At 33.3% G+C, this 25,548-nt stretch overlaps 3 long non-coding RNA genes across 3 annotated transcripts; 2 read left to right on the forward strand and 1 right to left on the reverse strand.

Moving 5' to 3' along the window:
* The first annotated feature begins 659 nt into the window (after window positions 1-659).
* Window positions 660-11,389, forward strand: LOC143072405 (uncharacterized). Its single transcript, XR_012977166.1, has 3 exons — window positions 660-796; window positions 6,199-6,275; window positions 10,962-11,389. It is a non-coding gene; the product is annotated as an uncharacterized LOC143072405 (long non-coding RNA).
* On the reverse strand, window positions 2,128-23,560 carry LOC143072407 (uncharacterized). The gene is made up of 3 exons (XR_012977168.1): window positions 23,495-23,560; window positions 7,485-7,546; window positions 2,128-2,772 (listed from the first exon to the last, which is right to left on the reverse strand). It is a non-coding gene; the product is annotated as an uncharacterized LOC143072407 (long non-coding RNA).
* LOC143072406 (uncharacterized) lies at window positions 17,553-18,869 on the forward strand. Its single transcript, XR_012977167.1, has 2 exons — window positions 17,553-17,925; window positions 18,275-18,869. It is a non-coding gene; the product is annotated as an uncharacterized LOC143072406 (long non-coding RNA).
* Window positions 23,561-25,548: the final 1,988 nt, after the last annotated feature.

Below are 25,548 nucleotides of genomic sequence, written 5' to 3' on the forward strand. Positions count from 1 at the left end.
GTTTGAATTGAATATGCAGCTCAATTTATTTATTAATTTGGAATTTTTTGGAGCTTACATTGAGTACAAAACGATTGGGCTTACAATTTAATAAATTATTTGTCAAAACTTTATTTTTTTAACTGAAATGTTTCAGGTTTCCAAACAAAATTTCCCATGGGACATTTCCGAACATCATATTCATTTCAAAATGTCTATGCATATTTTAAATGGAGACAGCAATGTAAACCAATACTGAAATATATCACGTCATAGAACATTCATGCAAAAGTTTGAAGAGTTGCGTGAACATTTCGCCAATTTTTGGAGTTTTATGTTTCGAGTTTGTTGCATGGGACAACGCTTTAAGTTAACGTTTTTTTTTCTGTTAATCTGTGTCTTCCGAAGCCTATAAATGTCTTATGTTTATTCTTTCTCTATCTTAATGTGAACAATAAATCTTTATTTTTATATATAATTTAAATTTCAGCATTTCTAAGAAAATTTCCCCGTTAAATATTTACTTAGCGCTATTTTTCGTGGTAGTAGCAATATCTAACGTTGCGTCACGGTCGTGGCTTTAGAAAGGTTAAACTTGTGTTTTGAACTTGAACAGATTTTACAATACTGTATTTAGGCTTCATGGTTCATTAGACAAAATACCTCACGGCTGTTTATTGGGAATAGTTCTTTTGTTCTAATTTGTGAACAGTTTATCACTGATAAGTGAGGGAATTCATTTCGAATTACTAGTTACACTAAACAGGCTGTTCACTTAGGTTACATATCACTTTGGTTGGAAAGTCTCTTGCATTAGGTAGGTTTTATTCTTTCTTTAATGATAACATGTTAACAAATTAAGGAAAAGTGATAGAAGTGTTGTACAAAATGAATGTCAAGTTTATTTTGGTGGCTGTCGAAAACGAGTTTATAATTAGATAATCCATAGAGAAGATTTAATATTCAGATTTCATAATTCAATAATCTGCTTTGAATTTGTTACACTATTATATTTTCCCTGGCGGGTCTACTCGACCCGCACGGCATGCATGTCAGTTTTTTTTTGTGTAAATCGATTTGAAATAACATATCTTTTCAGGTTGGGAACAACCCCTCAAATGAGGGGTAACCTCTCAATGTAATGACTATCCCTATTAAGATGGGTACACTTCAAGTGATATAAAAAAAATTGTTTTGTAAAAACCACTTAGTACAAATGAGCACATATTTATATTATTTGAAGAAACTTTACCCAAAGAACCATAGGCGGATTCAAGGGGGGACCTGAGCCCTCCCTTTCTTTGGAAAAATTTGGTTGATTATATAGAAAATCACTGAAGCAAGACTGGGGCAGGGCCCCCTTAGGACAGTCAGTGGGCCTCCCCTTATGAAAAGTTCTGGATCCACCACTGAGAACTCTACAACTATCTGGTATTATATGGTAAAACATGTCCAAACATTTTTCCCCTTTTAAGTTAAAAAGTCTGAAGTTTTTCTACAACAGTAAAATGTCACCCCATTGACTGATGGACAGTCCCTAATTTAAGGGGTATCTCCACCTGGGGTGGCAACCTGTATGTATACATTTGTGTAGGTCCTGCCAAAAACATGAATGATACAACAAAATCATATTTTATGGTCACTATGGAAATGAGCTACGTGCACAATATGTGAGGTAAGTTAAGAATTATTTTGAATTAATTAACTTGGCATGGTTTTTTTTCCATATGCTCTCTCTGTCTAAAAATGTCAAGCAAGCTATATATAGTCATGAAATTATAAATTTAACCTAATGAAAAGGAACAAATTACTAAAATGTCCAGGCACTGGTCATCAACAAAAATAACTTTTCAGGAGAACTAGATAAGTTTATTTAACATGACTTCATGGGAGAAAGTTTTAAACATTTTCCTTGTTAAATTTGGTGCAATGAAAGACCAAGTGTATTTCATCTTTTACCTCACCTAATCCACACTGGAAAATAAAAAAAAGAATGAATTTCTGCATTCAATTTCAAAGAATTAAGTCTCAATAAACCAATTAATTAAAAATCCTTGCCTTATTAAAACTCAAATTATTTTATATTTCACAAAAGTAAACACTTTCCTGAAAGAAATTCTTTTTGTCTGATAATATAAACCACCTGAATTTTAATAATAAAGTCAACTTATTTACACTGCTTGAGTTTCTGTGCAGAAAAAAAACTAAAAGTACTTTTTATTATAAAAGAAACTCGCGTCTTAAAATTTATAAAACCAAAATTTTAATCAGACTGATAATGCAATATGTTTTTAAGTGCTTCATGGAAGACCACAATTTGGCACTATATTAAGCACTGACGCCTCCAAATTATTTGGAAGATTTTTCAATGTCTTAATGACAATATAACATGGATGAAGAGATAATCCCAATGATGGCAGTCCAATGCATTGGAGTGGTACCGCAATGATACTATTATATTTGTTAATTTTTTCTGCACCACCTACAATAGTAGAGGGGCATTATAATTCCTGGTCTGTGCGTCCATTTTCATTGTCTGTCTTTTTGTTTGTCTGTTATGATAATGATAGTACGAATCCATGTACTTTGGACGCATTCTTGTTTTTGTCGAGCCTGTGACTTTTGTTGCAGAAAGCTCGACATAGGGATAGTTAGCGATCCGGCGGCAGCATTAGCTAACTTCTTAACAGCTTTATATTTTAGAAGGTTGAAGACTTGGATGCCTCATGTTACGAAGTTTCTGTCAGTCACATGTCCAATGTCCTTGACCTAATGTTTATGGTTCAGTGACTCCTGGAATAAAAAGTTAAGATTTTTATAATGTTAAATTCTAAGGTGTACATGTCTAGCTGGCAGGTGTCATATGACCTTGACCTCATTTTCATGGTTCAGTGGTCAAAGTCAATTTTTTGAGTTTTGGTCTTTTTTTCTAATACTATATGCAATTGGTCAACTATATTTGGTGCATGGAAATATTTTATGATCTATATGTCAGTCATGCAGGTTTTATTTGACCTTTATGTCAGTCATGCAGGTTTTATTTGACCTTTATGTCAGTCATGCAGGTTTTATTTGACCTTGACCTCATGTTCAATAGCAATATAAGCAATAGGTCAATTATATTTGTTGTACAGAAGAATTGTTAGCTGTACATGCCTGCCTGGCATGGTTCATCTGACCTTGACCTCATTGTCATGATTCATTGGTCAATGTTTAGTTTTCTTGGTTAATGTTTAAGTTTATGTTACAGTTGTAATAAAGCTTTATATTTAGGACTATCAACATAATATCAATGATTAGTAAAGAAGGCCAGACATTTCAGCATGTATACTCTTGTTAATCTTTTAAAAGTTTTTTTTCCCCTCTAAACTTTAATTTATATCTTTTAGTATCATTACAAAGTTAAAAAGCATGGAATTTGATAAGAAAGTGTTTTTGGTAATTGAAAAAGCACATCAATCCAACTGAACAATGTACTAAATCTTTTAAAAAAAATTTGTATGATGTTCAATGAGACAAACTTTCACCAGAGACCAAATTTGTTGAGGTTTGTAACCAACACAGTTCACACACAGTATGGCCTTCAACACAGAGCAATATATCCCATATACATAAAGATCTGATTGCTATTATATTTTTCTCCCCCCCCCCCCCCCTTGGGTGACTAGGGACTAGAAATATCAGGTCACCATAGGGCTTTCTCAAACTGGAAGTAAAACCCTCGCCAGAATGGGATATTCATATCACTGTGCAGTAAAAATATGAATGTTAAATATGATGCATTGTGTAAATACAAAAAAAATGTAGTTCAGAACTCTGTGAATTAAAAACCGTTGCTTTAACATTAACTTTTTGAGAGATTAGTAGGTGGCATAAAATGTTTTTCATAGATTTTATTTTTCTAACATTTCAAAAATAATATTGGTCACTAGTAAAAAAAATACTTTCTCCTGCCAAGAATTGAAATTTTGGAAAAAAACATTTTTTTTTTATTCTCTTGCTACCCTTTTTTAGCTCACCTGGCCCAAAGGGCCAAGTGAGCTTTTCCCATCACTTGGCGTCCGGCGTCGTCGTCCTGCGTCCATCGTCGTTAACTTTTACAAAAATCTTCTCTAAAACTACCAGGCCAAATTTTACCAAACTTGGCCACAATCATCATTGGGGTATCTAGTTTAAAAAATGTGTCCGGTGACCCGGTCAACCAACCAAGATGGCCGCCATGGCTAAAAATAGAACATAGGGGTAAAATGCGGTTTTTGGCTTATAACTCAAAAACCAAAGCATTTAGAGCAAATCTGACATGGGGGTAAAATTGTTCATCAGGTCAAGATCTATCTGCCCTGAAATTTTCAGATGAATCGGACAACCCATTGTTGGGTTGCTGCCCCTGAATTGGTAATTTTATGGAAATTTTACTGTTTTGGTTTATTATCTTGAATATTATTATAGATAGAGATAAACTGTAAACAGCAATAATGTTCAGGAAAGTAAGATTTACAAATAAGTCAACATGACCGCAATGGTCAGTTGACCCCTTTAGGAGTTATTGCCCTTTATAGTCAATTTTTAACCATTTTTTGTAAATCTTGGTAATCTTTTACAAAAATCTTCTCCTCTGAAACTACCGGGCCAAATTAATCCAAACTTGGCCACAATAATCATTGGGGTATCTAGTTTAAAAAATTTGTCTGGTGACCCAGTCAACCAACCAAGATGGCTACCATGGCTAAAAATAAAGCATGGGGGTAAAATGCAGTTTTTGGCTTATAACTCAAAAACTAAAGCATTTAGACCAAATATAACCGAGGTAAAATTGTTCATCAGGTCAAGATCTATCTGCCCTTAAATTTTCAGATATATCGGACAACCCGTTGTTGGGTTGCTGCCCCTGAATTGGTAATTTTATGGAGATTTTACTGTTTTGGGTTATTATCTTGAATATTATTATAGATAGAGATAAACTGTAAACAGCAATAATGTTCAGCAAAGTAAGATTTATAAATAAGTCAACATGACCGAAATGGTCAGTTGACCCCTTTAGGAGTTATTGCCCTTTATAGTCAATTTTTAACCATTTTCATAAAATTTGTGAATTTTTACTAACATTTTCCACTGAAACTACTGGGCCAAGTTCATTATAGATAGAGATAATTGTAAGCAGCAAGAATGTTCAGTAAAGTAAGATGTACAAACACATCACTATCACCAATACACAATTTTGTCATGAATCTATTTGCTTCTTTTGTTTAATGCATTTGTATTCACATATACCAAGGTGAGCGACACAGGCTATTTAGAGCCTCTAGTTTTTGAGAAGTGTCAGAAGAACTAGAAATTAATAAGTTGTGGCCTTAAGCTTATAATGTTTCCTGAAAATTGTAAATTATGGGCCATGCATGAATATCAAAACTTTTATTTTAGATCATTTGAATTCTCATTGGACTGTTTACTCATATTTATTAATGTCTTTTAGCTGCATGTAGGGTCTGAACACTTTTCATTGGCTTGTGATGACCAGAAGGTTTATTTGAAATACCACATCCTCCAGACATATTGTCATTACACAGGCTGTCTTATAGTTGTTAATTTCTGTGTCATTTGGTCTCTTGTGGAGAGTTGTCTCATCATACCCCATCTTTTTATTTTTATACACCTGTTTAAGGGACGTATTATGGTATACCTTGTCCAACAATAACTCCAAAATGCTTTAACCAATTTCCATTAAATCTTTGATGAATTATTTTTAAAATCTTTTGACATAATTAAGCTCCCTTTCAATTTTTATAAGTTTTAAATTTTGTGTTTTGTAAGTCATGAGATTTTATTCATAAAAAATTGGGGATTTTCCCATTTTTCAGACAATAACTCAAGTGCTTTGAGCAGTTTTCATGAAACTTTGGTGACTGGTTTCTACCTAACCTATTAAATAAAACCTCCTATAATTCTTTTTTATTTATAAAATTAAAACAGTGAGGACTTATGGAACTTTATTCTTTAAAAAGCGTCCAGCATATCATGCGCTAGTGGCAGTCAGCTCTTAATTATCTAACCATTGACAATTTGGAAACCTTTTCTCTAATTTCGTCTAACTGATTGAAAGAAAGATACTGATTGTCAATTTGGATATCTTCATATTACTTTAATTTAAGTATATTTTTATTTCAATTTACTATAACTGTTGTCTCATAAATATAAGAATAATTTTATTTTGTATTACAGATGGATGAGCCCAGATGAAAGTTCAGTCCTAGACCTGAAGGAAGACGGTTTCATTTTAGTTGCCCGATAATGATGATGTAAGTATATGATGGTCATTACAATTGTATTTGAAACTATGTTAAAATTTGTTAGATAATAAAAAAAATAGTTTTCAAATTGGTTGGAGAAACAGCTTGAAAAGAAGTTTTCAAATTAGTTGGAGAAACAGCTTGAAAAATCATTACAAATTAGTCCAAAATTTCTTTTTCAAATTTATACTTGAATGAAATATATTTTATAATTTATATAAAATATATACAGTAATACAATTCTTTATAATTACTTAATGTCTATAATATATGTTCTAATAACTTGAAATCTTAGATTTCAATAAATATTAAGATAATTGGTCCGAGTACACAGTTATTATAGAAAACTTCATCATCTCTAACTCAAAATATGGAAAATTTTATGTTAAGGGGGTCTTGAAATCTTTTGACAGCTTCCGAAGTGCTAATTTTTAACCTTTTTCAACTGGACCAAATCACTTCTTTACTCTAAAATTCATTACCCAAATTTTTTTACAGTGTCATTTCATCCCTTGACTTACTATATGAGGCATAAAACATGGAGAAATATATTTGGTAGGGGTATAAACAAAATTGGCAGTAACACACTGTCCACACTAGGGACTACATTCGTGGACAATGAAAATCAAGGGACAATAACTGTGTAATCGGACCAATTTCTACTCATTATACCCCCGCTTTGAAAAAGGGGGCGGGGGTAGGTAATACTGTTTTCAGTGGCGGATCCAGAAATTTTCCTGAGTGGGGGCCCACTGACTGCCTAAGAGGGGGCCCGCTCCAGTCACTCATCAGTGATTCTCTATATAAGCAACCAAATTTTTTCCCAAAAAGGGGGAGCCCAGGCCACCTAAATCCGCCTCTGGTTTTACCTCTGTCTGTCCATCCATCAGTTGATCCCATGAACATTTTTTGTCACATTTTTCTTAGGAACTACAATACAAGGATTTCTGAGAAAAAAAATTTTCAGGGTTTATATATATCAACTATACAGTGTGATGCGTTTTCAGATTCATCACCCAGCAACTTCCTGTTTACCGAATACGTGTATCATTTTACACCTGATACTTAGCCAAGTTGAAAATTTTCGTCACTTTTTTCCTAGGAACTCCAATACAAGAATTTCTGAAATTTGGTTTCAGGGTTTATACAAGTCGGCTATACTGTGTGATACATTTTCAGATTAATCACTCAACAACTTCCTATTTAACGAACACTTACATATTTTTAAGGTGGGTGTATCATCAGTGACCAGTAGCTCACAGTTTCACTTGTTCTGTCATCTGTAATTATAATGTACTATGTATAATTGATGCTCCTGTAGCGCAGTTACTGCGTCTGAGTTTGTTTAATAAAGAATAATAAGAATGTATTGTAATTTACTAATTGTAAATAAACAACTTGTCCTAGAATTAAGTATTTGACATAAACCATGCTTTCACATTAATTTCTAAATTAATTTCAACAGCAAATAGTCTCTTAGCAATGACAATTTGAAAACCTATTCTCTTATAAGTCTTACTAAAATTATCTGAATGCAAGTAAAGTTTCTGATTGTCAATATTTTTTTTAAGTAATTTGAAAAATATGACTTGATTAAGATTGTTTGAAATTCAGTTGATATTGAATCATTTTTGATCAAAGTATATATCAGATTGTTTTGGTTAGCCACCAACTTCTGATAATTTGACATGCACATTAATTTTAAAATACTGATTATATCATCTGATTGAAATCTATATTTAAAATGAAAATAGTCAATGATAAGTAAACAAAAGGGCAATTGACCAATGATGCATATGTAGCTGATTTAAAGCCACTTCTTTTTGTTAAGCCTACGACTTTTGTCGAAAAAGCGAGACATAGCAATCCTACATTCCGTCGTTGATGGCGTCATCCACAAACATTCACTCTGTGGTTAAAGTTTTTGTCGAGCATGCGACTTAGGGATAGTGATCTGGTGGCGGCGGCGTTAGCTTAGCTATTTTCTCAAAAGCTTTATATTTTAGAAAGGGAAGACCTGGATGTTTCATACTTTGTATATAGATGCCTCATGTTATGAAGTTTCCATCAGTCACATGTCCAATGTCCTTGACCTCATTTTCATGGTTCAGTGACTACTTTTTGTAAATTCTCCCTTATTATAAGTAATGAGATAACGGTAACTATATTTGGTATGTTCGTACCTTGCGAGGTCCTCATGCTAGTCAGACATTTTTCTCTTGATCTTGACATTTCATGGAACATTGAACAAGGTTAAGTTTTGCCGGTCAAGTCCATATCTCTAATACTATAAGCAATTATAGGTCTAGTATATTCAGTGATTGGAAGGACTGCAAGGTGTACATGTCCAACTGGCAGGTGTCATCTGACCTTGACCTCATTTTCATGGTTCAGTGGTTATAGATAAGTTTTTGTGTTTTAGTCTTGTTTTTCTTATACTGTTTGCAATAGGTCTACTATATTTGGTGTATGAAATATTGTAAGGTGTACATGTCTAGCTGGCAGGTGTCATATGACCTTGACCTCATTTTCATGATTCACTGGTCAAAGTTAAGTTTTTGAGTTTTGATCTTTTTTTCTTATACTATATGCAATAGGTCAACTATATTTGGTGTATGGAAATATTTTATGATCAATATGTCAGTCGCGCAGGTTTTATTTGACCTTGACCTCATTTTCACAGTTCATTGCTCATTTTTAAGTTCTTGTGTTTTAGTCTGATTTTCTTTAACTGTAAGCAATAGGTCAATTATATTTGTTGGAAGAATTGTTAGCAGTACATGTCTGCCTGTCATTGTAATTAATAATAATGTTTATCTATTTCCTTTTATATGTTTTTCATGTGTTTGGTTGTTTTTTTCCCTTTCTATTCTATAGGTAATTTCAAATAATTGATATGGAGGTTGGTTTATCTATTTCGTTTTATATGTTTTCATGTGTATGGTTGTGTGGAAAGACCTATAGGTTATCTCCTGATTATTTTTTCTTTTTTTTTCTTCTGCCTAATTTTTTCCTTAGCTGTTGTGTTGTTTCGCAAGATGTCGCTTAGATATTTGGAACGTGATATACAGTTTGTACACTTTTGTAACTACTACTGCCTAACCAAATACTTTTCCATGTAAGAGTTATCTCCCCAAACACTGTTTCTATTGTTATTTCGAAAACATTGCAACTGTATAAGAAACCAACAAACTTATTTTTCCAATTTGCTCTTTATATCCTCAGGATGTTTTCGTTTAATTTTGACCAAAGCTGTATAAAGATTCTATATGAGAGTTATTTCCCCTTTTGTATTTGATATGTTCAAAATTTTGATTTTGGCTTGTTTAGGCCACGGTTTTTTAATTTGTTGGTTTACGGATTTTCTCCATGAAAAAGTTGGGTCGGTCGTTTTTTTTTATTATCTATGAAACAAGAAAATATCAAATAATTTGTTAAAATTCAGTACTTTAACTTAATGTCTTGAACTTCCACCTGTCCACATTTGGACAAGTCTATTTCTATGAGAACATGCATCTTACGGACTGGTGACATATAAGGGAAACAAACTTATTGTGTAATTGGTTTTAAACACAGGTTTCGTTCCGCAAAATTATATGTGCAAACGACATTTCAAGGTCATGAATAATTGATTTGTTTATTTTTAGAAACGTAAACTGGAAGTTTTATTTTTTCACAACAGAAAGTGTCATCACTTTTGTTAGTGATTAATGCATTTCATTTCATAAAAAAAGGATCTTTTAATTAATTTTCAGGGATAATGCATTTGTTAGGGTCGGCCGGAATAAAAAAGCCTGAAAAGTCGATTTTATTTTTATTCTGGAAATCGACAAAATCTGGTCAGTAGATCTGTAAACCAACAAATTAAAAAATCCTGGCCTTATATTACAAACTTTCAAAAATCTTAGTTATAAGATATCAACAAAACATTTTTAAGAATTATTAGTTGCGACATGTCCTAATACATAAATTTGAGTTGAAAAAGTAGTCACTTAATGAGAGTTTTTTCCCCTGTAATATCTAAAATTACAGGTATGGTTATATAATTCATTTATCATATATAATTAAAACATAGGGTCTTTTGATTTGAGGCCCTTGTTTCGGACCTTTCACATTCTATAATTTGACCTTTGCTTTTTATATCTCATGTGTATACATAATAAAGTCGTGGGACTTTTTGCATTAGGTTGCAATCCATTTAACCTTGAAAAAAACAACCGGAAGTGACCTTTTCTAAACTGGAAGTAGCTATTTTTTCACTAAATTAATGTAAAAGTATATAGAACCATATATTTTTTAAATCAGTGTCAAGTAAACTATCAAACAATACCGGAAGTGACATTTTTCAAAGTAAAAAAATCTTTTTTTTTATGTTTCTTGGCTGCGCACATACTTTTTCAATCTAAAATATACGTAAAATTTGATGAAAAAACATAATATGCAAGTTAAGTCATGATTTGTTGCCAAGGTAACTTGTTCAATATCAAATTTGTTTTGTTTTTCTTAGTACCTTATACCTTAGTCAAGTTTTCAGTTATTTTAGACTATGTATGATAACTTTTAAATTTGCAGTAATTTTTGGGCCACAAAAAGGCCTTATTGCCCCTTAGTAACTCCTTTATTTCATTTTATGTTATAGGTTACTTCAAAGAATTGATAGTGAAGTATGGTTATCTATTTCATTTTATGTTTTAGGTGGCGTCCAAGGATCTGACTGGAAGGTATGTTAAGATAAGATTGTGTATATGTTTGTATGCCTTTTTGTTCAAATTTCCTCTAGGTGGCATCCCAAGGATCGGAACGGCAGGTATGTTAAGATAAGATTGTGTATATGTTTGTATGCTTTTTTGTCCAAGTTTCCTCTAGGTGGCGTCCAAGGATCGGACAGCAGGTATGTTAAGATAAGATTGTGTATATGTTTGTATGCCTTTTTGTCCAAGTTTCCTCTAGGTGGCGTCCAAGGATCGGACAGCAGGTATGTTAAGATAAGATTGTGTATATGTTTGTATGCCTTTTTGTCCAAGTTTCCTCTAGGTGGCGTCCAAGAATCGGACAGCAGGTATGTTAAGATAAGATTGTGTATATGTGTGTATGCCTTTTTGTCCAAATTTCCTCTAGGTGGCGTCCAAGGATCGGACAGCAGGTATGTTAAGATAAGATTGTGTATATGTTTGTATACTTTTTTGTCCAAGTTTCCTCTAGGTGGCGTCCAAGGATCGGACAGCAGGTATGTTAAGATAAGATTGTGTATATGTTTGTATGCCTTTTTGTCCAAGTTTCCTCTAGGTGGCGTCCAAGGATCGGACAGCAGGTATGTTAAGATAAGATTGTGTATATATTTGTATGCCTTTTTGTCCAAGTTTCCTCTAGGTGGCGTCCAAGGATCAGACAGCAGGTATGTTAAGATAAGATTGTGGCGTCCAAGGATCGGACAGCAGGTATGTTAAGATAAGATTGTGTATATATTTGTATGCCTTTTTGTCCAAGTTTCCTCTAGGTGGTGTCCAAGGATCAGACAGCAGGTATGTTAAGATAAGATTGTGTATATGTTTGTATGCCTTTTTGTCCAATTTCCTCTAGGTGGCGTCCAAGGATCGGACAGCAGGTATGTTAAGATAAGATTGTGTATATGTTTGTATGCCTTTTTGTCCAAGTTTCCTCTAGGTGGCGTCCAAGGATCATCGGACAGCAGGTATGTTAAGATAAGATTGTGTATATGTTTGTATGCCTTTTTGTCCAAGTTTCCTCTAGGTGGCGTCCAAGGATCGGACAGCAGGTATGTTAAGATAAGATTGTGTATATGTTTGTATGCCTTTTTGTCCAAGTTTCCTCTAGGTGGCGTCCAAGGATCGGACAGCAGGTATGTTAAGATAAGATTGTGTATATATTTGTATGCCTTTTTGTCCAAGTTTCCTCTAGGTGGCGTCCAAGGATCGGACAGCAGGTATGTTAAGATAAGATTGTGGCGTCCAAGGATCGGACAGCAGGTATGTTAAGATAAGATTGTGTATATATTTGTATGCCTTTTTGTCCAAGTTTCCTCTAGGTGGCGTCCAAGGATCAGACAGCAGGTATGTTAAGATAAGATTGTGTATATGTTTGTATGCCTTTTTGTCTAATTTCCTCTAGGTGGCGTCCAAGGATCGGACAGCAGGTATGTTAAGATAAGATTGTGTATATGTTTGTATGCCTTTTTGTCCAAGTTTCCTCTAGGTGGCGTCCAAGGATCATCGGACAGCAGGTATGTTAAGATAAGATTGTGTATATGTTTGTATGCCTTTTTGTCCAAGTTTCCTTTAGGTGGCGTCCAAGGATCGGACAGCAGGTATGTTAAGATGAGATTGTGTATATGTGTGTATGCCTTTTTGTCCAAGTTTCCTCTAGGTGGCGTCCAAGGATCGGACAGCAGGTATGTTAAGATAAGATTGTGTATATGTTTGTATGCCTTTTTGTCCAAGTTTCCTCTAGGTGGCGTCCAAGTATGGGACAGCAGGTATGTTAAGATAAGATTGTGTATATGTTTGTATGCCTTTTTGTCCAAATTTCCTCTAGGTGGCGTCCAAGGATCGGACAGCAGGTATGTTAAGATAAGATTGTGTATATGTGTGTATGCCTTTTTGTCCAAGTTTCCTCTAGGTGGCGTCCAAGGATCGGACAGGAGGTATGTTAAGATAAGATTGTGTATATGTTTGTATGCCTTTTTGTCCAAGTTTCCTCTAGGTGGCGTCCAAGGATCGGACAGCAGGTATGTTAAGATAAGATTGTGTATATGTTTGTATGCCTTTTTGTCCAAGTTTCCTCTAGGTGGCGTACAAGGATCAGACAGCAGGTATGTTAAGATAAGATTGTGTGCATGTGTGTATTCTTTTTTGTCCAAATTTCCTCTAGGTGGCGTCCCAAGGATTTGAACAGCAGGTATGTTAAGATAAGATTGTGTATATGTTTGTATGCCTTTTTGTCCAAATTTCCTCTAGGTGGTGTCCAAGGATCGGTCAGCAGGTATGTTAAGATAAGATTGTGTATATGTTTGTATGCTTTTTTGTCCAAGTTTCCTCTAGGTGGCGTCCAAGGATCGGACAGCAGGTATGTTAAGATAAGATTGTGTATATGTGTGTATGCCTTTTTGTCCAAGTTTCCTCTAGGTGGCGTCCAAGGATCGGACAGCAGGTATGTTAAGATAAGATTGTGTATATGTTTGTATGCCTTTTTGTCCAAGTTTCCTCTAGGTGGCGTCCAAGGATCAGACAGCAGGTATGTTAAGATAAGATTGTGTATATGTGTGTATGCCTTTTTGTCCAAATTTCCTCTAGGTGGCGTCCAAGGATCGAACAGCAGGTATGTTAAGATAAGATTGTGTATATGTTTGTATGCCTTTTTGTCCAAGTTTCCTCTAGGTGGCGTCCAAGGATCGGACAGCAGGTATGTTAAGATAAGATTGTGTATATATTTGTATGCCTTTTTGTCCAAGTTTCCTCTAGGTGGCGTCCAAGGATCGGACAGCAGGTATGTTAAGATAAGATTGTGGCGTCCAAGGATCGGACAGCAGGTATGTTAAGATAAGATTGTGTATATATTTGTATGCCTTTTTGTCCAAGTTTCCTCTAGGTGGCGTCCAAGGATCAGACAGCAGGTATGTTAAGATAAGATTGTGTATATGTTTGTATGCCTTTTTGTCTAATTTCCTCTAGGTGGCGTCCAAGGATCGGACAGCAGGTATGTTAAGATAAGATTGTGTATATGTTTGTATGCCTTTTTGTCCAAGTTTCCTCTAGGTGGCGTCCAAGGATCATCGGACAGCAGGTATGTTAAGATAAGATTGTGTATATGTTTGTATGCCTTTTTGTCCAAGTTTCCTTTAGGTGGCGTCCAAGGATCGGACAGCAGGTATGTTAAGATGAGATTGTGTATATGTGTGTATGCCTTTTTGTCCAAGTTTCCTCTAGGTGGCGTCCAAGGATCGGACAGCAGGTATGTTAAGATAAGATTGTGTATATGTTTGTATGCCTTTTTGTCCAAGTTTCCTCTAGGTGGCGTCCAAGTATGGGACAGCAGGTATGTTAAGATAAGATTGTGTATATGTTTGTATGCCTTTTTGTCCAAGTTTCCTCTAGGTGGCGTCCAAGGATCGGACAGCAGGTATGTTAAGATAAGATTGTGTATATGTGTGTATGCCTTTTTGTCCAAGTTTCCTCTAGGTGGCGTCCAAGGATCGGACAGCAGGTATGTTAAGATAAGATTGTGTATATGTTTGTATGCCTTTTTGTCCAAGTTTCCTCTAGGTGGCGTCCAAGGATCGGACAGCAGGTATGTTAAGATAAGATTGTGTATATGTTTGTATGCCTTTTTGTCCAAGTTTCCTCTAGGTGGCGTACAAGGATCAGACAGCAGGTATGTTAAGATAAGATTGTGTGCATGTGTGTATTCTTTTTTGTCCAAATTTCCTCTAGGTGGCGTCCCAAGGATTTGAACAGCAGGTATGTTAAGATAAGATTGTGTATATGTTTGTATGCCTTTTTGTCCAAATTTCCTCTAGGTGGTGTCCAAGGATCGGTCAGCAGGTATGTTAAGATAAGATTGTGTATATGTTTGTATGCTTTTTTGTCCAAGTTTCCTCTAGGTGGCGTCCAAGGATCGGACAGCAGGTATGTTAAGATAAGATTGTGTATATGTGTGTATGCCTTTTTGTCCAAGTTTCCTCTAGGTGGCGTCCAAGGATCGGACAGCAGGTATGTTAAGATAAGATTGTGTATATGTTTGTATGCCTTTTTGTCCAAGTTTCCTCTAGGTGGCGTCCAAGGATCAGACAGCAGGTATGTTAAGATAAGATTGTGTATATGTGTGTATGCCTTTTTGTCCAAATTTCCTCTAGGTGGCGTCCAAGGATCGAACAGCAGGTATGTTAAGATAAGATTGTGTATAAGTTTGTATGCTTTTTTGTCCAAGTTTCCTCTAGGTGGCGTCCCAAGGATTGGACAGCAGGTATGTTAAGATAAGATTGTGTATATGTTTGTATGCCTTTTTGTCCAAGTTTCTTCTAGGTGGCGTCCAAGGATCTGAACAGCAGGTATGTTAAGATAAGATTGTGTGCATATTTGTATGCCTTTTTGTCCAAATTTCCTCTAGGTGGTGTCCAAGGATTGGTCAGCAGGTATGTTAAGATAAGATTGTGTATATGTTTGTATGCTTTTTTGTCCAAGTTTCCTCTAGGTGGCGTCCAAGGATCGGACAGCAGGTATGTTAAGATAAGATTGTGTATATGTGTGTATGCCTTTTTGTCCAAGTTTCCTCTAGGTGGCGTCCAAGGATCGGACAGCAGGTATGTCAAGATAAGATTGTGTATATGTTTGTATGCCTTTTTGTCCAAGTTTCCTCTAGGTGGCGTCCAAGGATCAGACAGCAGGTATGTTAAGATAAGATTGTGTATATGTGTGTATGCCTTTTTGTCCAAATTTCCTCTAGGTGGCGTCCAAGGATCGGACAGCAGGTATGTTAAGATAAGATTGTGTATAAGTTTGTATGCTTTTTTGTCCAAGTTTCCTCTAGGTGGCGTCCCAAGGATTGGACAGCAGGTATGTTAAGATAAGATTGTGTATATGTTTGTATGCCTTTTTGTCCAAGTTTCTTCTAGGTGGCGTCCAAGGATCTGAACAGCAGGTATGTTAAGATAAGATTGTGTGCATATTTGTATGCCTTTTTGTCCAAATTTCCTCTAGGTGCCGTCAAAGGATCCAAAGGAAAGGTATGTTAAGATAAGATTGTGTGCATGTTTGTCTTATATTAAGATGATTTAAGTTTGTATTACAGATGGAGGAGCACAGATGAAAGTTCAGAAATAGACCTGAAGGAAAATTTTCATTATATTTGCCAGCTAATGATGATGTAAGTATTTGGTCATTACAATTAAATTTGTGTTTAAAACTATCTAAAAAAAAAAATTAGGTAATAAAAATCACTTTTCCTTTGAAAGACCTGTGACTTGAAATTTTATTACAAAATTGTCCATAATTTCTTGTTCAAATTTATTTGCTAATGAAATATAATTTTAAAAGAATCATTGTAATTGTATATGTAGACTGATCCCCCAATTTAGGATTTGAAATAAAACATCACATTTATTTCTGAGTTAATTATTACAACAAATATACTCTTAATATTGACAATTTGGATATTTACATAATTATTTACATTTTAATTGGGAAAATATGACTTTGTTTAGATCGTTTGTTCAAAATTGATACATCAGATTGTTTTAGTTAGCCACCACATTCTGATAATTATCTGCATACATTAATTTCAGAAATAATGATGTTATCATTAAACAGTCTTCATAATACTGAATTAAAGTTAAAATGAAAATGGTTAATGAATTATAGGCAAAAAGAGCATAGACACAGAAAATTGCGCCATTGACAAAGATCTGGAAAGAAGCTTAAAGGAAGGACCAAGTGTCAGTCGAGATGGCAGATGAGAAGCAACTCGATGGAAGATGTTTACTTAGATCTTCAACCAAGTCCAAGGCTTTGCCATGTAAGCAATCAAGCAGCAAGGATAGCAGCTGGAATGAAGATTAATTATTACATTGATCTTCAACCAAGTCTGAGGCTTTGTCATGAAAGAAATAATGCAAGTATATTCAAGCCAATTAATTCTGTACATTATCAGGAAAAATGTGATAGAGTCTATAAGCATTATCGATAAGGCAACACACATTTTTGTTATTTTGCACATTTACAACACACAAAAAAAGATATTTATCAGTTTGCTAAATGTTTTCCAGTACACGAATAAAATGTTATTCCATGAAAAGTAAATCCTGATAGAATTTTTACTTCATTAAGGGAGACTAGTACAATAAACAGCAAGAATGTTTCTTTCAGTGGGAGATAACTCACTATTACGCAATCAGAATACAGAGTAGATTAATAAAAATTTAGGCTGGCAATTTAACAAATTTGTAAAATATATAATTTGTGTCAATTTTAATTCCTTTTTAGGTAATAAAACAGTGCCAATGTTTTCATGAAGGGGAGTAAGACTTGTGGTATAAGATGTCTTAAATACAAGTATGTATATAACTCCTCTATTTAAACAAATTTTATCATCATCAAATAAGTTTACAGGGAAAATACGTTCACTAGGCTTAAAGTTGTAATTTTTAGGTCAAATGGTTTTTTGTTGTTGACTAAAGGTTCTAAAATTTTGACTTGATCACTCTGGTGTCATTGTAAAGACTTGTATGCAGGATTTGGAAAAATGTGATAAAGTTTATACTCAGAGTTTATAAGGATTATATATAAGTCAACACACATTTTTGTTTTTTTGCACATTTACAACACACCAAAAAAGATATTTATCAGTTTAATCAATGTTTACTTGTACACGAATAAAATTTGATGCCATAAAAAGTAAATCCTGATAGAATTTTGATCTCAAGGGAGACTAGTATAATAAACAGCAAGAATGTTTCTTTCAGTGGGAGATAACCTTCTATTGCCCAATCAGAATACAGAATAGATTAATAAAAATTTAGGCTGGCAATTTAACAAATTTGTAAAATATATAATTTGTGTCAATTTTAATTCCTTTTTAGGTAATTAAACAGTGGCAATGTTTTCATGAAGGGGAGTAAGACTTGTGGTATAAGATATCTTAAATACAAGTATGTATATAAATCCTCTATTTAAACAAATTTTATCGTCATAAAATAAGTTTACAGGGAAAAAACCTGCACTAGGCTTAAAGTTGTAAGAGGTCAAATGGTTTTTTGTTGTTGACTAAAGGTTCTAAAATTTTGACTTGATCACACTGATGTCATTGTAAAGACTAATGTATGCAGACTTTGGCCAAACCACAAAATGAAGTACCAACAAAATTACAATTGTTCACCAAATAAGACGCTGAAAATGGCTCCATTGATGCAGGTTAGGATATGAAGCTTGAAGGAATGTCTATTTCATTTATATTGACCAACAGCAGTCTTATAAATATAATCTAATTTATAGTTTTAGTTTTTGTTCCAGTAGCCGGCCGGTACCAAGTTTCAGTCCAGATGGCAGATGAGTAGCAACTCCATGGAAGATGTTTACTTAGATCTTCAACCAAGTCCAAGGCTTTACCATGTAAGCAATCAAGCAGCAAGGATGGCAGCTGGAATGAAGATTATTAATACATTGATCTTCAACCAAGTCTGAGGCTTTGCCATGTAAGCAATCAAGCAGCAAGGATAGCAGCTGGAATGAAGATTAATTATTACATTGATCTTCAACCAAGTCTGAGGCTTTGTCATGAAAGAAATAATGCAAGTATATTCAAGCCAATTAATTCTATACATTATCAGGAAAAATGTGATAAAGTCTATAAGCATAATCTATAAGTCAACACACATTTTTGTTATTTTGCACATTTACAACACACCAAAAAAGATATTTATCAGTTTGATAGATGTTTTTCCGGTACACGAATGAAATTTAATGCCATGAAAAGTAAATCCTGATAGAATTTTTACTTCAAGGGAGACTAATATAATAAACAGCAAGAATGTTTCTTTCAGTGGGAGATAACTCACTATTACCCAATCAGAATACAGAATAGATTAATAATAAATTAGGCTGACAATTTAACAACTTTGTAAAATATATAATTTGTGTCAATTTTAATTCTTTTTTAGGTAATAAAACAGTGGCAATGTTTTCATGAAGGGGAGTAAGACTTGTGGTATAAGATATCTTCAATACAAGTATGTATATAAATCCTCTATTTAAACAAATTTTATCATCATAATATAAGTTTACAGGGAAAAAATGTGCCCTAGGCTTAAAGTTGTAAGAGGTCAAATGGTTTTTTGTTGTTGACTTAAGGTTCTAAAATTTTGACTTGATCACACTGATGTCATTGTAAAGACTTGTATGCAGGCTTTTGCTAAACCACGAAATGAAGTACCAAAAACATTACAATTGTTCACCAAATAAGACGCTGAAAATGGCTCCATTGATGCAGGTCAGGATATGAAGCTTGAAGGAATGTCTATTTCATTTATATTGACCAACAGCAGTCTTATAAATATAATCTAATTGATGATTTTAGTTTTTGTTCCAGTAGCTGGCCAGTACCAAGTTTCAGTCCAGATGGCAGATGAGTAGCTACTTCGTTACAAGATGTTTACTAGATCTTCAACTGAGGCTTTGCCATGTTAGCAATCAAGCAGCAAAGGAAAGCAGCTGAAATGAAGATTAATTATTACATTGATCTTCAACCAAGTCTGAGGCTTTGTCATGAAAGAAATAATGCAAGTATATTCAAGCCAATTAATTCTGTACATTATCAGGGAAAATGTGATAAAGTCTAAGGATTATCCATAAGGCAACACACATTTTTGTTATTTTGCACATTTACAACACACAAAAATAGATATTTATACTGCAATCAGCTATTTTACTATACAGATAAAGCTATACGTATAAACATTAGCTTTATACGTCAATGACCTCAACTCACCTATAAGCCCCGCCTACTTACAACGTCACGTCACAACCATGACAACGTGTAGTAACAATGGTCAAACTTTTATGAATTTAAACCTGTTATGTCTTCAAATTGGTAATTTATATACTATGTTTATTAAATGCTATTAATTAAATTCATTTTCCCTTTCTAATTCCGTAAATTGTCAATGCTTACCGCCTAGACTACGCTCATAGGGAAATACCCCAAAATGGTACCCCAAGAGGGAAATTCCAAACACTTTTTTTTTGATAATATTTGTTTCATATTTTTATTATTTTTTTATTATTTTATCGATTTCAGTATAAAAACAATATACGTATAGTGTCTTGAAATATGAAATTTATTTGTGTTCGGCACGAAACGGGAAAATGCTCGGTAGAACCTCGCATTTTCCCGTTTCTAAGCCTCATACAAATAAATTTCATATTTCAAGACACTATACGTATATTGTCTAATTATCAGTTTGATAAATGTTTTTCCGGTACATGAATAAAATTTAATACCATGAAAAGTAAATCCTGATAGAATTTTTACTTCAAGGGAGACTACTAGTACAATAAACTGCAAGAATGTCTCTTTCAGTGGGAGATAACTCACTATTACCCAATCAGAATACAGAATAGATTAATAAAAATTTAGGCTGGCAATTTAACAAATTTGTAAAATATATAATTTGTGTCAATTTTAATTCCTTTTTAGGTTATAAAACAGTGCCAATGTTTTCATGAAAGGGAGTAAGACTTGTGGTATAAGATATCTTAAATACAAGTATGTATATAATTCCTTTATTTAAACAAGTTTTATTATACTGTCAATAAAAAGAAACAAACAATCAGCTACCCCTGGGCTTGAAAACTTTTGGTCAGTTGTTTTAATGTTTAATTTATTAGTACTGGTAATTGAAAATGTCAACTCCAACTAGATAGAGATCTTTGTCTGGTTTTATTGGTGTTTTGTAGATAAGTTTGTGTACAGGTCATATATTTAACTTCAAAATGTCATTAACGCAAAATCTCCCCCTAAGCTGTCAAGGCTGAGAGGGATTCTCACTGTTTGAGGTTTCAGAGGTTGGAAAGTATGTCATATTTGTTAGTGATGTTGGGATGTTGTCACATTGATGTTTTCTCTGCATCTTCTTTTACCTTAAAATGTTTATATCTATTTCTATATATAATGTACATAAGTATACCAACAGTGATTCCTTTTTCTACTATTTTGAATGACTTAGCATTTTATTTTTCAGGTTAGCATTACAGCGTGTCCTTACAGATTGATGTTGGAAATGGCTATAAGAGTTGACTTTTAAAGGTAAGAAAGAACTATTTTATAGATTTATAAAATTTTCGATTTAAGATCATGTGATTTTTATAATCTTTTTATAATTTAATATTTTCTGGAATGACCTGTCAAGTTTAAGGAAGGGAAAAATTACTGTTTTCAAAAGTTTCTCTGCTTTAATTGTTATTCCCAGTTTGCTATCTTCTTTTACCTTAAAATGTTTATATCTATTTCTATATATAATGTACATAAGTATACTAACAGTGATTCCTTTTTTACTATTTTCATTGACTAAGCATTTTATTTTTCAGGTTAGCATTACAGCTTGTTCTTACAGATTGATGTTGGAAATGGCTATTAGAGTTGACTTTTAAAGGTAAGAAAGAACTATTTTATAGATTTATAAAATTTTCGATTTAAGATCATGTGATTTTTATAATCTTTTTACAATTTAATATTTTCTGGAATGACTTGTCAAGTTTAAGGAAGGGAAAAATTACTGTTTTCAAAAGTTTCTCTGCTTTAATTGTTATTCCCAGTTTGCTATTTTTTGCCTATTTCAGTTTCTTAAAATATGACAGAAAATTGAAAAGTGTATTTCTTTTTCAGATTATGTGAATGTTCTTAACATGTTGACAGCTGAGCACTCTCTTCACAAGACATCAGATTTAACATCCTCATTCTGACACTGGACATGGCTGCCAATTTGTACATTCTGCACTACCAAACAGACGCCTTACATTTGCAAGGATTTTACTGCCAGTCTGAAGAAGACCAAGAGTGACCATATTTCCCTTTGCGGTCTTTCTAACTCTATGGAACAGTTTCCAATATGAATGGTTCATATAAATCTTGCATAAACAAGAGAAAGAATGTAGTTGATAAATTCTAAAATAATTAATGTAAAGATTCTCCATTTTCAACAAGAGTGGAAGTTTTAATTAAGGTTAGTGTATTGTGTTTTGAATTTTCACTCAACTTTCTTTTCCTCTCTACCATTAAATGCTATGGATTTTTTTTAACTTGTGGCTCAACAGATAAAATGGTTCTTATTAAGTTAAAATTTACATTTGTTAAGAATGGAGAATCTAAAAATAACAAAAATATTGTAAATATTTTTAGTATTAGCAATGGTTTTATATGGAAATCAAAAATATTATTGTCAAAATTGGTATAATGATACATTCAAGAGATTACACGTAGCAATATGTAAGTAATCCTTATTACTACCAGTCACAGCCATTTCTTGACTAAATATCAAGTCTATTGCTACAGGTACTCAACTCTGTTGTAATGGATCACAAGTCTAACAGGGTCAAGGGGAGGTAATGCACCTGTTTAATGCCTCATACTAGAAGTTTCTTTAGTGCACAGTTTACCAATATAACTTAGACATTCTCTTCTGTAATTTGAGCAGTACCAGAGTACTGGATCTGTTTTACAAAGCATCTATTAAACTTTTCATGCATTGACTGAATTTTTGACAAGTCCAAAAAATAGGAGAATATTGATAAAACAATGTCCTTACTTTCAGGGAATGTAAAATAATATAGTTTCTGTAAAACAATAATTTGTGTACTATATCTACTTAATATAATGTAAAATGTTGTATATTATTGTCGAGCCTTCGACTTTAGTCGAAAAAGCGAGACATAGCAATCCTACTTTTCGTCGGTGTCGTCGGCGGCGGCGTCGTCCACAAATATTCACTCTGTGGTTAAAGTTTTTGAAATTTTAATAACTTTCTTAAACTATCCTGGAAATGTACAAAACTTGGCCAGAAGCTTGTTTATGATCAGGAGATAGTATCCAGAAGTAAATTTTGTAAAAATAAAATTCCATTTTTTCCGTATTTTACTTATAAATGGACTTAGTTTTTCTTCCAGTTAACATTACATACAGTCTGCAGTTAAAGTATTTAAAAATAGCCTGGATTTTTACCAAACGTTGACAGACGCTTCTGACAATCAAAAGATAGTATCGAGAGGAATAATTTTATTAATTTTTTTTCATCATTTTTGATGAGTGTGTGATTAACAGCAAAAGTAGGCGAGACACTGGGTTCCGGGGAACCCTTACAAATTTTTGAATTATAGACCACCTTAACGTATAATTGTCCATATTTTGAGTTAAAGAGTCGATAGACTTTTCTATAATTTTGATATAATTTGTCCCATAAGTAGTGCACTACACCTTAAAAAACTGTTAAAACAAGTGTGCTTTTTTTATTTGTGTTTATTGTCTAAAAGAAATGCACTTTGAAATAACTGTTCTTGGGCCTAAGAGTTCAGTAAATGTAGATTCTGCAAATTCCCTGATCAGTAAATGTAGATTCTGCAATTTTCCTGATAAGGAGCTATGTACATAAAAGTCGAATTAGTTGAATTCCATTTTAAAGAGTTCACTTAGTCAGTAAAACAAATCACTTTACAAAGATTGCAGTGTACCTTTTTCCTTTCATATGAAACTTTTTTCTTCTTCTGTAGGATAGTTAGTGGTTCAAATATATGCCTGTTGAGAATAAAATTACATGCAAGTTTTCCAATAAAAAATGAAAATAAAATTTGCATCAGACTATACTGTCATCCAAAAAGGTCCAATGAAAGGGTCTTGTTGCGCTCAGACTTTTTGTATCATGTCAATTTAACATAGAAATTACCAAAAAGAAACAAATTGCTCTTTCCCATAGTTTCTATATGCACTTTTATATGTAAATATGTGTTACGGCCTAAATTGACCCCAACTTATTTTTAGTCTTGCATAGCCTATAGGACCATGTTATTACTGTGTGGTGTGCTATTTTTAACTTTTCATTCCAGTTAAAGCACATTGAAATATAAGAAAGAATTATTTATAGCAAAATTGCTTCACAAATTCTAATTCTGTTGAAAAATATCACAATTTGTTATAAGCACACCCCCCCCCCCCCAAAAAAAAAATTTTTATAAGTAATTTAGTTGCTGTTTTCCAGATTCCCTACAACATTATATATTTCACTTTCTATTCTTTGTCTGATATTATATCACAACACATTATTGTCATATTCTATGACTCTCCTCCCTTTCTTGAAGCCAAAACTAAACAGTATTTGATCGCTATATTGTTGACCATCAGAACTTCCCTTTTTATTATCCTTACAAAAATACGATGCTTTTCAATTAAAGATGACTTAAATTTGTACTTTTATTGACAATTACCCAGTGACTGGAATTCACGTGAACTACTTTTAACAAATGCGAACACAGATTTATGATTTTTTGCATCTTGTTTACATGTTTGTACTAGAATTATAGTATGCAGCTTATATCTGGAAACTTTTTAATTGAGAACAATTTTTACAAAACAAAAGCGAATTGTTTTACACCATGTACACTTAGGCGTTTTATAGCGGACTATAATATGGGCTTTGCTCATTGTTAAAGGCTGAACCTTGACCTAAAGTTGTTAATTTCTGTGTCATTTGGTCTCTTGTGGAGAGGTGTCTCAAAATCATACCACATCGTCTTTTTTATATATATTAAGTGAAAATACTTCTGGATCTTGAAGATGCCTAGGCATAAATTCCATTAAAAAAATATCCACAAAAAGATTGATCTTTTAAAAGCATAATTATGCCATGTGAATAAATTTATCAGTTTTCAAGAGTAAACTTGACAACATGTCATCCGTATATGTTAAAAGCAAGTAATTAAAATGACTGGTGCCACATATTTTTACATCCAAGATAATAGGTAGAAGTAAATTTATTTTCTGCTGCCCTGTAAACTAGAAATAGCGAGAACACTGGAGGAAACTCTCGGTGATGAGCAAAATTATTCTGTGTTCCATATGTGTTTTGCAGTTTTATTTACACCCAAAAGTGTTAAAAATTCAGAATTTGACAGATATTTCAAAAATCTTTACTTGTGAAAACGCAGAACCCAAAAAGGCTATCATTGTCGCCTATGTAAATAAATACTTCATTTAAACCTAAAGCGAAATAACAATTTCTGGTACATCACTATATTTTTCGAGATATATTAGAATTAGGATAGGTTAATCAATAAGCTACTAGGTAGTAAACTTTATCAGAAGAAAATTGCTGATCATAATGAACATATACCGGTCTATATCAAATTTTTACTGTTTTTTTATTCTTATGTTCTCTGTAAGAACCAGTATTCTGTCAAGGACCTTGTCTTTAGGCATTTCTCTTTGCATGTATTAAGGCATATAAAAAAGGAGGGGGGGGCATATTATTGCTAATTTAGTGACATTTGTGTATTTCTTATTGCATTATGTTTTCAAAATCTCCATAAAATATTAAAATAAGTTAAAAATTAAGAGGCTCTAAATTTTCTTAGTAACGTCAAATTGAATTTTCTGTACACGGTTTACATAAAACACATAACAGCTGTGATAAAATCTTAATTTCATCCTTTTCATATTTCATATAATTTTTATTTGCTCATACATTGGTGACAAACATATATAAATGAGTTATTAAATCATCAGCTTTAAG

Source organism: Mytilus galloprovincialis, chromosome 4, assembly GCF_965363235.1.
Source record: "Mytilus galloprovincialis chromosome 4, xbMytGall1.hap1.1, whole genome shotgun sequence".
NCBI lineage: Eukaryota > Metazoa > Mollusca > Bivalvia > Mytilida > Mytilidae > Mytilus > Mytilus galloprovincialis.